The sequence below is a fragment of the Colius striatus genome, chromosome 1 (genome assembly GCF_028858725.1).
Source record: "Colius striatus isolate bColStr4 chromosome 1, bColStr4.1.hap1, whole genome shotgun sequence".
Lineage (NCBI taxonomy): Eukaryota > Metazoa > Chordata > Aves > Coliiformes > Coliidae > Colius > Colius striatus.
The window spans coordinates 109394654-109406390 of NC_084759.1; positions in this window are offsets into that span (position 1 = coordinate 109394654).

Below are 11737 nucleotides of genomic sequence, written 5' to 3' on the forward strand. Positions count from 1 at the left end.
AACTGTTCTTGCAATAGGTGAAACCCCCAGAGTTAACACATACCTCTCAGTATCATCCCTATATGTCCTCACAGACCCAGTCTCTCAGCCCAAGATAACTCACTCTGAGCATCAGGAACCTGTTATTGAGATGCAGAACACAGCTGGGAAAGCACCTGAAACCTGGCTGAGGCTAAAGCCTTTTCCCCAGGGCAGGGGCCCTGCCCTGCTGCAGAGGCTGGCAGGGGCATTCCACCACCGGGAAAAGCCCTATTGTCATGGTTTAAACCCAGATGACAACAACTGAACCATGCAACTGTTCATTCACTCCTCCCCACCTCGGCAGGATGGAGAGGAGGATCAGCAGACCCAGGAATCCTTTCTATGGTCACCATAGGACTTGCTTTTCAAGGCCAAGGATAGTGTTCCAGGCAGTGGCATGAGGCACAGGATATGTTTACAGCCATCCAGTGGTTGCTTCCATATATTGTGTGCACATGGCACTTGCCTTGGTGAGCCTGTGGGTGTGTGATACAGCCAGTCTGCCAGGTCTCTCCATATTTATATTTCAGCCATCATCCTTCATACCACAGAAGCTTCAACCATTTGGCTTGTTTGGTTACAGCCATTTCTCTGTCAACTAACAAAAAAGAAACTCAAACTTTCTTAGGCATTGTGGGGTTTTGGAGGATACATATTCCAAATTACAGTATGATTGTAAGTCCTCTCTTATCAAGTCACCTGAAAGAAAAATTATTTCCAAAGGGGCACTGAACAGCAACAAGGTTTTCAACAAATTAAACAAGAGATTGCTCAGTCTTGCCTTTGGGCCAGTCCAAAGGCACTTGCCTTTGGGCCAGTCCAGACGGGACCAGACATGAAAAATGTGCTCTATAACACAAGAGAATGGCCCTAACTGGAGCCTCTGGTAAAAAACACCTGGTGAGACTAGAGGCTGATCCCTCAGGTTTTGGAGTCGGGGATACAGAGGATCCAAGGCCCAGTACACTTCAACCAAGAAGGAGATATTGGAAGAATCAAGAGGAAAAGGTAAAACTTTGGGGGTTGAGATATGGACAATTTAATAGAACAGCATAAGGAGAGAACAAACAACTGTCAACAACAGTAAAGGAACACACAAAGTGAGTGATGTCCAGTGTCACTGCTCACTGTCCAAAACAGAACAACTACAGTTCCTGCCGGACACCAGCAGCTTCCTCCAATATACTGAACTTGACGTAACATGGTATGGAATAGCCTGTCCACAGCCCTCTGGTGAAATTTAACCCCACCCCAGACAAACCCAGGACACCTATCAGGTGTCTTGAGAACCCTGGGCAGACCAGGCTGCAGCAAGGTGCAAGAAACCTCCCCAGGAATGGCTGACAAGCAGTGCTGAACACTCAGGATGGGGGTGAGGGAAGACCTTCCCCACCCCTCCTTCCCTGTTGCTGTAATGCAGCACAGCCTGGCCACTTGCCCCTACTCCAGCAACAGGGATCCTCTACCATAGGCTGTGCTCTTCCAAAAGCTAGAAGACTTTGATGATGCCAGTAAGCCACCCTGAAAGCCCTCCTGGCTGCCCGAGAGCACACATGCCTGGTGTGTCTTGTTTCACCCCAGCTTTCTGCTGCTTCCTCAGCTCCAGCATATGAGCAACCCACCCATAAGAACATTGTCCAAGACCAAGGTGTGGAGGCAAGCCAAGGCAGGTTTGATATGGCCACCTGGCCTGGCCTGACAAGAGTAGGGCCAGCCATTTGCAAGAATGGCTGTCAGGGTTAGACATCCTGCACCTCTCTGAGGAGGAGCCCAGTCCCTCACCTTTGCACCAAAGAGCATCTAACCAAGGGAAAATGTTTCCTCAAAATGCTGCGGTTTTTACTCTTAAAACAGTCAGGGGAGGATGCACTGAGACTGCACGCATGGAATCCACTTTAACAAGGCACATGTCTCCTCAGGAAAAGGCCTTGGACAGATATAACTTCCAGCAGCTTGCCTGCAACACCTTGCAGATTAGCTGACAGCCTGAACAAGCAGGAGAGACAGAAATTAGGGAAAACAGAATCAGAAACACGGGGGAAAGACCAGAGGAGCAGAGACAGTCTAAAAACAAAGGCTTGTCTGTTCTGGAGAAAGGAAAAGTAAGTGTGTGCCTCTGTGTCCATGCAAAGAAAACAAGTTTATTTCTACTTGAACTTGAATGGACTAAGTGGAAAAGGTGTCTGTATATACAGTCTGTAGTATGAATTTGTAACAGAGCAGTCAATGTCTCTGTGCTTAAAAGAGGAGATGTACATGAAAGTGTGAGCTATATGTGGGCTATATGGGCACAGCTATAGAGTATGAAATGTTTATTGTGTGCATGTGTTGACTGAGAGCTGATGAAGTTGCAGAGAAGTGATGCAATTAGGACATAAGTGCCTACCGCAAAGCCACACCACAGAGCATGTAAAAAGCATTCGTTGATAGAGATTTCATGCTTGAATCTGCAAGTACCCATGAGAAGCAAGGAGGATAACGGTGCGTGTTTAGGGGTTAGGGGTGAAAACAGTGCATCTCTGCACACGTGAGAGAGGAAAAGACCATGGGATGCTCACAATTGCAGAAGGGATGCATGGCAGGGATGCTGTGCTGTGACCGCACATGTCAAAATTCCCTCTGAGCAAATGCCAAGAGCTTTATAATCTGGCTGACATTGGTGTTGCGCTCAGCCACCCTTAAGCGCAGCTGGGCTTCATACATTTCTCAGGTTTTAAGTCTGATGGGCAGAATCTCTGGCTCAATGTTTTTAGCCTTCAGAAAACCAGGCTTTTCAAGGAGCAGCAGCCGACTAGTATTAACACAAAGAGGGCCAGCGTATAGAAGCATCTCAAAAAGACAGCCAGGCACAGCACACTGCTTTCAGCTTGACATTCTTGCTTGCTGAGGTGGGGTGGTTTTTCCCTTCCTTCAAGTTCCACTGTGGTTTGAACACAGGTGCCTCTTTCCTGAAATCCTCACGTTTCAGGAAGCTTTCGGGGAAAACAAACAAACAAAAAAACCAGAAACTAAACAACGGGGGTTTGGTTTTTGTCTCAGAATTGCCGCACGGTTACAATACACTTGCACGCATCCGTGTGTTTTGCAGATGAACATATCACTGGGCGCGGGCATGGGCATGTCTTTTGGAGTAGGGGAGAGAATTTGGGGCAAGAGGGGAGGGGAGTGATGGCTGAGTGCTGGCAGGAGAGGCACAGCCCGCTGCTACCCGCACACCGAGCGGGCCTTTGTGCTCTCCTTTCATGCCACAAAGCAACAAATTCCCATGAAGATGAAAACGGCTCGCAGCGTTTGTGCAAGAGAACCTGGGGCGGGGGGGGCGGGGGGCTGGGGGGAGTGTAAGGCGGGTGACTAAAAAAGGAAAGGAAAAAAAGAAGGCAGAGCCCAAGAGCACCGAGAGCCGTGAAAACAAAGCCCTTGTTTTCAGGTGCCCTCTTCTGGCCTTGCCGGGGTTACTGCTGGGATCGGGAGGGAGGCTGGGCAGGGCGGGAAGGCTGCTGGTGCCCTCTGCGCTCCGCCATGATTTTTCTGGCTGGGGCCTGGCTAGGGGCCCGGCTGCCCACTTTGGTACAGTCACATTTTGGCAGCTTTCACCAAAACAGGTTTTCTATGAGCAAATCTGTTGGGGGATTTTAACTTTTTCTTCCCTGTATCATCCCCAGCTGTAGAAAGGGAATCCCCCCAGGCTCTTCCCCCGCTCCCCATCAGCTTGTGCTGGTGAGCTTCTGCAGCTGCCATAGCTGACACACCTTGTGAGGGGCAGTTGTTAGCCAGGGGGCAAGGAGGGCCCTACACAGCAGAAGAAGGTAAAAGGAATTAAGCTCAGGAGTCCTTTACACCCTGAACTTTAGACACAGATGTAGCCTGCAGGTTAATGTTCTTCCTGAAAAAGGCTAGGAGAAGGGTAGGAAAGAAAGGTAGAGGAGGACAGCATGAATCAGCACCAACAGAGTCACATACCTTCATAATTGTACTTTTTTCAGTCAAGATCACCCTCCATCACATGTGAATAGAAGTGTTAGAAAGATGAAGGATTTCAACCTGAACAACAGGGAGCCACATGGAGATGACAAGGGACAATGGGTACAAATTGCACAGGGAGAGGTTTCATCTTGCTAGATGAAATACATTTTTTATTGTGAGAACAATCAATCACTGGCACCATCTCCTCCGGGGATGTGGTGGAGTCCCCATCATTGGAGGTTTTCAAGAGGCATCTGGTCAGGGTGTCAGATAATCTCATGTAGGCTCCCTTTCCCATGAAAGTTTGGACCAGATGATCTCTAAGGTCCCTTCCAACCTGGGCTGTTCTACAGTTCTATTTAAAATACCACTGAGAAATCCTTGAATCTTTTAAAAAAAATCCACACTAGTATGTCTCATCTGGGAGACTGCTTTCAGTTCCCTGTTGCCACCTGTCTGGCCTGTGGTTTGTGTTCCAGTTCCTCTGCCAAAATTAGCTGCATCAGATTTTCCAGCACTCCCTTTGCTGTGGGAGGAACCAGAAGGCACTTACAGGACAAAGCTATTAGAGGCTGGGAAAGACGTAAGATGAGCTGAAAAGCCCTACTCCCACCTCTGCCCTTCCGTTGCCACTCAGCCTGGAACACATCCCAAATGCTGGGTCTCTGACATTGGCTTTTGTATTCCAGAAGGCAAGTCATCTCAGTGTACCCTCTGGGAAAGTTCAGGGGAGCCAACAGGGAGGTTTGCCACGTGTTCTGAAAGTGGCAGAACTTGTCTGAGCAGTTGGAAGCGGAACCAAAACTTGAACCTGATTGTAGTAGAGATCACAAACAGAAAGCAGCGACTGATGTGTTTTGAATGCAAATAAGAAAAATCAAATGTTTAAGAGTAGTCTCTAGCCTTGACCATTCAGGTCTCCTTGGGTACAAAACAAGATCTGAATTAGACAGGCAATTAGACATTATTCTATTTGTGCTTTGGGCTGATCTCTTTTACAGGCACAAAATGCACTCTACTGAGGGGAGGTACATGAGGGCCAGCTGAGTTCACAAGTTTGGATGAGCTCCCTTTAAGCCTAGCCTGTGATACACAAGCCTGACAAAAACTGTGCCTGAAGCCTGTAACAATAACATCTTTTTCCACTGCTTGTTCTATAGAAAAGCCTTATGTCCCCATAATACTCCCATGCCTCTTAGGATGCAAATTAACACAAGGGAGGAATAGAAGGCATGTGAGGAAGGGCACAGAGCCATGCCTGGGCTGTGCTTGTGTTGTCCCACTAGATGACAGCACCAACATGTTCTTGGGCACCTCTCACTGGCATCAGTACCCAACAGGCTGCTGCAGGCAGGGCACCTGCTGCTTCCACTTCTTGTCCCTGGGGACACCTGATATCACAGCTGAATGAAGCATTTGCATCAAATCCTGCAGAACAGGCCCTGTAGAGGAGCTGCTAGGTAATGCCTTGCCAGAAACTGCCTTCTCTGCCTAGAGATGTGTGCCAGAAGCTGGATAACAGGTACTGCACTGGAATAAAGTGTTCCTAAGCTGTTGTCATCATTGTATGGCCAGCCCACAAATTGCCTTTCTCTTCCAGTGAGACCAAGAAGCCATCAGTTCCCTGAGTAGCGATGGGCTCACTGCCTCTTGAGCACAGGTCTAGCTTTCCATCTCCTCCTCTAGCCATCCTGTTCACCACCCAAGGTAGAGACTTTATCCCAGGATCACTGGAAAATGGCATCCCTGAGTTTTAAATGGATGTAACACAAAATTCTCATGCTCCGTGCACACAAGTGTCCTCAGGAAGCATCTTCATGGTGGGAGCCACACTGGCTACAGACAAGTTTCTGCTTCTGGGACATGAGACCATGCACTTCTTCACATATCTGCATGACACTTCAGTCTAGGACAAGCTGCAGAACAAGCCAGGTGCCACATGAGAGATGAGATCAGTGTGTCAGGCCCAGGTGGCTGTGCCTGGGCTCAGGCTTACACCACATAGAGTTCCTCCCTGCAGTGCAGTCTGCAGTAGTGGGCTCAGCCTCACCTGCCCTACACAGAAGTTATCATCTAATTATGGTTTCTTTCATCCCACCTTCCTAGAGCAGTTTTTTTTTTTTTTTTTCAAAAGGATGTGGCATCTGTTTTTATACCTTGAAGAAGCAGAATTTTTGCTTCTGTTCTGATCAATCTAGGCCTGTAAACCATTCTTCCATACTATTTCATGTTAAAGCTTCAGAAGCACCTGTCCCTCAAAACTTTAGGAGAGGGAGATGACCAACATTTCTTGCTGCTCAACATGTGTGTACATATGTTGAGCGAGTTGAGACAGCTGCTTTCATGCCTGCTGGTAGTGGCGCAGTTTTTCATCTCTAGATAAGGCATCATGCCTGTATTTGCCTCAGGTGCTCTCTCACAGATGTTCTTCTCTAGGACAGATGCTTTGAGAGAAAGGAGATTCACAGCTGCTTCTACAGTTGCCACCCTGAAATGCCTCTCCTCACTTGTCAACACACCTTCTAACCCTGGCACCATTTGTGGTTCATCAAGCTGCAATTTGGTTGTTTTTCTAAAGCTGACACAACTTTCCTGATGTGATGTTCCCAGAATCAACAGAGAGCTCTACTTCAGGGAACATTTGATATTCAGAGACTCTTTTCCCTAGAGTGTACTCCAGGCAAGCCATCTTTGAGGTACTGGAATGCCAAGGAAGAGGAGCAGGAGGGACAAAAAGGAGCCTGATAAGGCAGTGTACTTTGGTAACAGGAGCCAGGGATATGTTTGCTGTTCTCAGCAGCATGAGGCTAGGCAACTCATGTGCAGTCTGAATTTCTAAGCAAGGTGAGATGTCTGATAAAGAAAGAGGGTGGGTACATATTTTTTTCCTTGCTAAACAGATCTTCTTGTGGAGCACCTTGTATGCCCAGCAACTCCTCCAACATTTGGTGTTTAATTTCTGCTACAGGGCCTAAAGTCTCCTACAAGTCACACGCTGTGCAGACATGTTTCCTTCCTGACAGTGCTTTTTCATAAAGTTTGTGTTCCTCAGTTCCTCTTTTGAGTAACTTCTGGCTAAGTTTGTCTCTTGTTGTTTGGGTTTTTTCTCTTTTAAATGGCTAAAAGAAAAGGAGAGTCTATAGAAATTGTAAGCTCAGCAAAAAACCCTCCCTTGGAGGTTTTGCTGGTTGAGTTAAAGGTTTGGGATACAGGCACTTCCTCTGCAATAGGAACCACATCCTCATTCTTCTGTTTTGCTCATGCTGGCCCTGTCTAATGAAACCACATTGAAGCCAATTCAAATGGAAGTTTTGACGAGCAGCACGCAGGTCTTGCAGTCAGCCTTGCATTCATTGCAGAGCCTATTGGCTGTAGAGCCATTCCTACAGCCATTCTGTCTGTTGTGGAGCCATTCTCGGAGACACAGCTCCCTCAGGTGGTGCATTTAACAGCCGTAAAACCTCCAGGAAAGTAGAAATTGAATAAAACAGTGACACCAGTGTAAACCGATACCTACAAGTATTCCTTTCTTAGACAAGAGGAGAAATCAGGGCCCTGTTCCCAGCAAGAATATGAAGGGGAGCATCACAGCAGCATCTCTAGCCTACAGACCACCCTTGCTTTCCCAAGTTTGCCATCTGCCCTGGTGCTCAAGGAGAGCCAACGAGGGACAGGACGCACCATCAGTGTCGGACGAGAGGTCGGAAGTAGGAGAAGAGCAGGGCCAGAGCTTCTTTTCTGGGCAGAGAGCTTGGTGAGCTTTTACCCAGCAGGACCCTCTGGTGAACGTGCCAGCATACAACAGTGGGCTCTGGGGCATCCAGCCAAATGGGGAAGGGACTGAGGTGGGCTTTGGGAAGAGCCTGTCTTGGAAGCATACGAGGTGCATGCATGTTTCATGGAAGAAAAGCTAGACACCAGGGTACCCTTATGTAGGAACTCGTTGGCAAACAAGCATCCCTTTATTTCATTCCCATTTTTCACAAGAGAGCTCACCTTGCTTTTCACAGAGGAAAAGGGGTTTGTCTAACTCAGACTGCCAACAGCAGTGGCCTCAGACTGTCCCAGCAGGCATTACATTTCAGCATGAGGCTTTTCATGGGCTAGTTGTCCTAATGCACTAGCCTAACTGCCTGCCCTGTTTTTACCAGTGTTCAGCATGGAGAAGTAAGTGTAGAAATACAGTTCTGGTCTGCCTGCAGACAGGTCTGTTTCAGGCGTGTTCCCCTCTAGTTGCCAGAAGTGCTTGTACCACACACATCTCTACTCACACCCTCCTGCTTTTGCACCACGCTTGCTCACCTGCCTCATGGCCCTCAGGAGAGCTAGAAATTAAAGCAGGTGGTTGTGTGGGAGGGCGGGCAGCAACCCAAAGTGCTTGCCTGCTGTTATTCTGTAGGCAGAGAAAGCGCATGGGAAATGCAACCAATGAGCGGGTAGCATCTCTGTTGTGATGGGGTTATCTCTTCCTGTTATCTCAAACCCTACATTTCAGAGGCATCAAAGGCAGAAACTGTCTAACAATATTACCCAGAACAAAGGCGTGCGAGGCACCCGCTCCCTATTGCTGCTGCTAACAGTCAAGTGGGCAGGATTAACCACAGCCTTGGTCCTTTGTCTACCCCAGCCTTCACCTTCTCCTTCCTTCCCTCCTATGTGTTTCGATTGAACCAGCCACTTACACCCACCAATGAAACATGTGCCAAGGGAGAGCAGGGCCTACCGGCACCTCAGGCTAGGGGCTCACCACATGCCCAGTGAGATTCAGAGAAGAGGGGGTCAGCATCAGCTCTGCATCACCCATAGCAGGAGACAGCAAAGAAGTATACCCTTCTTCGATCCTTTTGGAGCCTGGGATCATTCCCAGTGGCACCCAAGAAGGCTCACAACAGCAAAGTGACCTGGAGTGGAACCATGTTTTGAAGCTAGGGAGGTGCCTTGGAAGTCCCCTTCCCTCCCTCTCAGCAGGCAAGCTGCCCTTGGGCTGGCGTGTGCATAGGTGGAGTGCTGAGGTGTTGTTGAAAGATGAAAAATAAACCACCCAGAGTGGGTGTTTTGTAGGAAAGGAAAGCTAGAATAGAACGTTAACACTGCAGCAGTGCTGCTTGGGGAAGTGTCACAGGAGGGGAGAGTGAGGCAGCTGTCCTGGGATTAAAAACAGAGGTGGAAGCAGGAGGCTCAGCAAGGCATGCAACTCATGCCCCCTGCCCAAAGGGTGTATCACAGCTCACAAGAGAGCTCTGCATGGAAACAGAAGACCCATTCCAGGACCATGAATGTGAGAAAGTTATGTGACTCAGATCTTGCTTCCTGGTCATCCAGCTTCTCAAGTAGCCATTTCTGTGACTGCCCATCCCTCTCCCCCTGCCTTGCTGATCAGCGTGCTACACGTGTGGAGTCTGGCTTATTCCCAAGGCCAGCTGAGCTGGTCCCTGCCCTCCTCCTCTGTCCCAAATCTCAGTTGGGAAGACCTGGGCAGTAGCTGGCAGATGCCCATACCGATCCTGATATGAGATAGCTCCTCATGCACCTGTCTCTCTTCCCACACAGCTCCCCTTTGCACCTTTCCAGTTCCAGCAGGTCAAGGGGAGCAGCAGCCATGCTGTGCTGCTCTGCCACAGGCTTTGGGAAGGCTCCTTCACCCACCCTGGTCCCCACTGTTTCTGAGGACAGAGCAGGTTCCATTCACCAAGGAGGAGAAATTCTGGTGAGGGGACTTTCATCAGCTTGGGATTGTTTGCCCTGCCAGGAGAACTCAAAAAGGATAAAAAGTTATGCTCAGATTCTTACTTTCACTGCTGTCTTCCTCGCCAAAGAAGAGCTGGGAGGCAGTCTGAGGGTTGGCTCCTCTCTAGTGCTTTAGGACAGACACAGCAGAGGTGGCTTCCTTCTTAGCAGAAAGTGCTTGGAGCCCAAATGGTAAATCAGCCCCAGCTGCACCAGGACAATGACTTCACCCTCTGCCTGCAGAGCTGCAGCTCTCCCCCACTCCAGCAGCAGAGCAGAGGGGAATTTCAGTTTGAGGTGAGGATCAGAAGCCCCTTGAGCAATCTTCTGCAAGGTAAAGCTGTACCTTTGAGGGAGGAAAGTGCTCCCATGGCCTCCACTGATCCATGGCTCAAGGCAGCAGCCAAGTTGCAAGGATGGGAAAAGGTGCTTTCATAAACTTTCCCCTGCAAGGGGGAAGGAGCACTTTGTTGAGGGAGTGAGGAGAAGGTTGGATTTGGCATCCCTTCTCTGAGGGGAGGAAGCCAGGAGACCACTTTATTGGCACAGAGCCTCTTACTGTCCTCTCTTTAATTAACTCCTACCTTTCTTCCCACAGACCTCTTACACTGTCACTCACAGCATATGAACAAGCTCCTCTGTGCATCCAAGCCCTGGGTGATCATCAGCTAGGTTGGGGATCAGAAAGTGACAGCCATGCCAGCTCCTGCAAGGAGCATTGGTGGACCAATTTGCCCACCTAGCTGAGCTCATGCCTGTTGCCCAGAGCATACCTCAGGGAGGACTACAGTTTGAAAGGCAAACCCATGATTCCTTAAGCTTTTGCAAGGCTTCAGTGTGGCTGAGGAGACGATGACCTGTCTGTCAGAATGGAGAAAGAAGTTGATGAGCAACACAGTCCCAGCTGGGGATTATCTCCACATCAGAGCCTGAAGATGTGTTGCAAAATAGGGATGAAATTGATCTTTTTTTCCCAGAGCGTCATCTTGGCAAGCATCTCAAGAAAGACATTTGAATGAGCCACAGTTTCCTACTTGACCTTTTAGAGGCTCAGTTTTATTTTAGAAATGAAATTATCTAGCTGGCTGCAGCACTGGCTGTGCCAGATGCAAGAGAACCTCCCTCCGGACTGGTTAATACCCATCTGGGATACAAGCAGGTCTTGTCTACTTTACTAGAAAGGCCAAGTTTGGGCAGCGAGTGCTGCTGATGTCATGTAGATTAACACTGAGATAGAAGATTTTTATCTTCCATGCAAATAGAGGGACACTTTATTAACACAAATACCTAAAGAGTAGACGTCAAGAAGTTGAGGTGATAGGTTTTTTTCTGTTGTCTCCAGCGATAGGACTAGGGGTAATGGACAAAAGCTGGAACACAAAAGGTTCCACTTGAACACAAGGGAAAACTTCTTTCCTGTGAGGCTGAGGGAGCCCTGGCACAGGCTGCACAGGGAAGGTGTGGAGTCTCCTTCTCTGAAGGTTTTCAAACCCACCTGGATGTGTTCCTGTGTGACCTGATCTAGGTGGATCTGCTTTAGTGAGGGGGTTGGACTGGATGATCTCTAGAGATCCCTTCCAATCCCTACCATTCCGTGATTCTATACAACCAGCTGTTGCTCTTTTGGGTGCCTCCTCAGCCGGCAAGAGCCACAAGACCACAGCACGACTACAGACCTGCTTGGATCGTGGGGCTGCACTTCCATTCTTTCAGAGCTGCTTCTGAAGCACATCACCAAGCAAAACTGATCCCTGCTACAGGCAGCAAGAACCGCACCTCTCCAATGGAGGAGGACAAGGCAGAGCATAGCTTAGCATGTCAGCACTCTGATCTTATCCTCCTTTAAGAAGAATGGGTAAAAACACTTCATCTTGTGTGACTCACCCGTAGATGTGTCTACGAAAGAAGAACCAAGAAAGGTTGCAGCAAGCATCACCAGAGCCAAGCACTTCCTGTTTTTTCTTAAGTCTCGCCATCAGCTCATTTTCCAGAACTGAAACATCCTCTGCAGCATAAAAAAACTCAA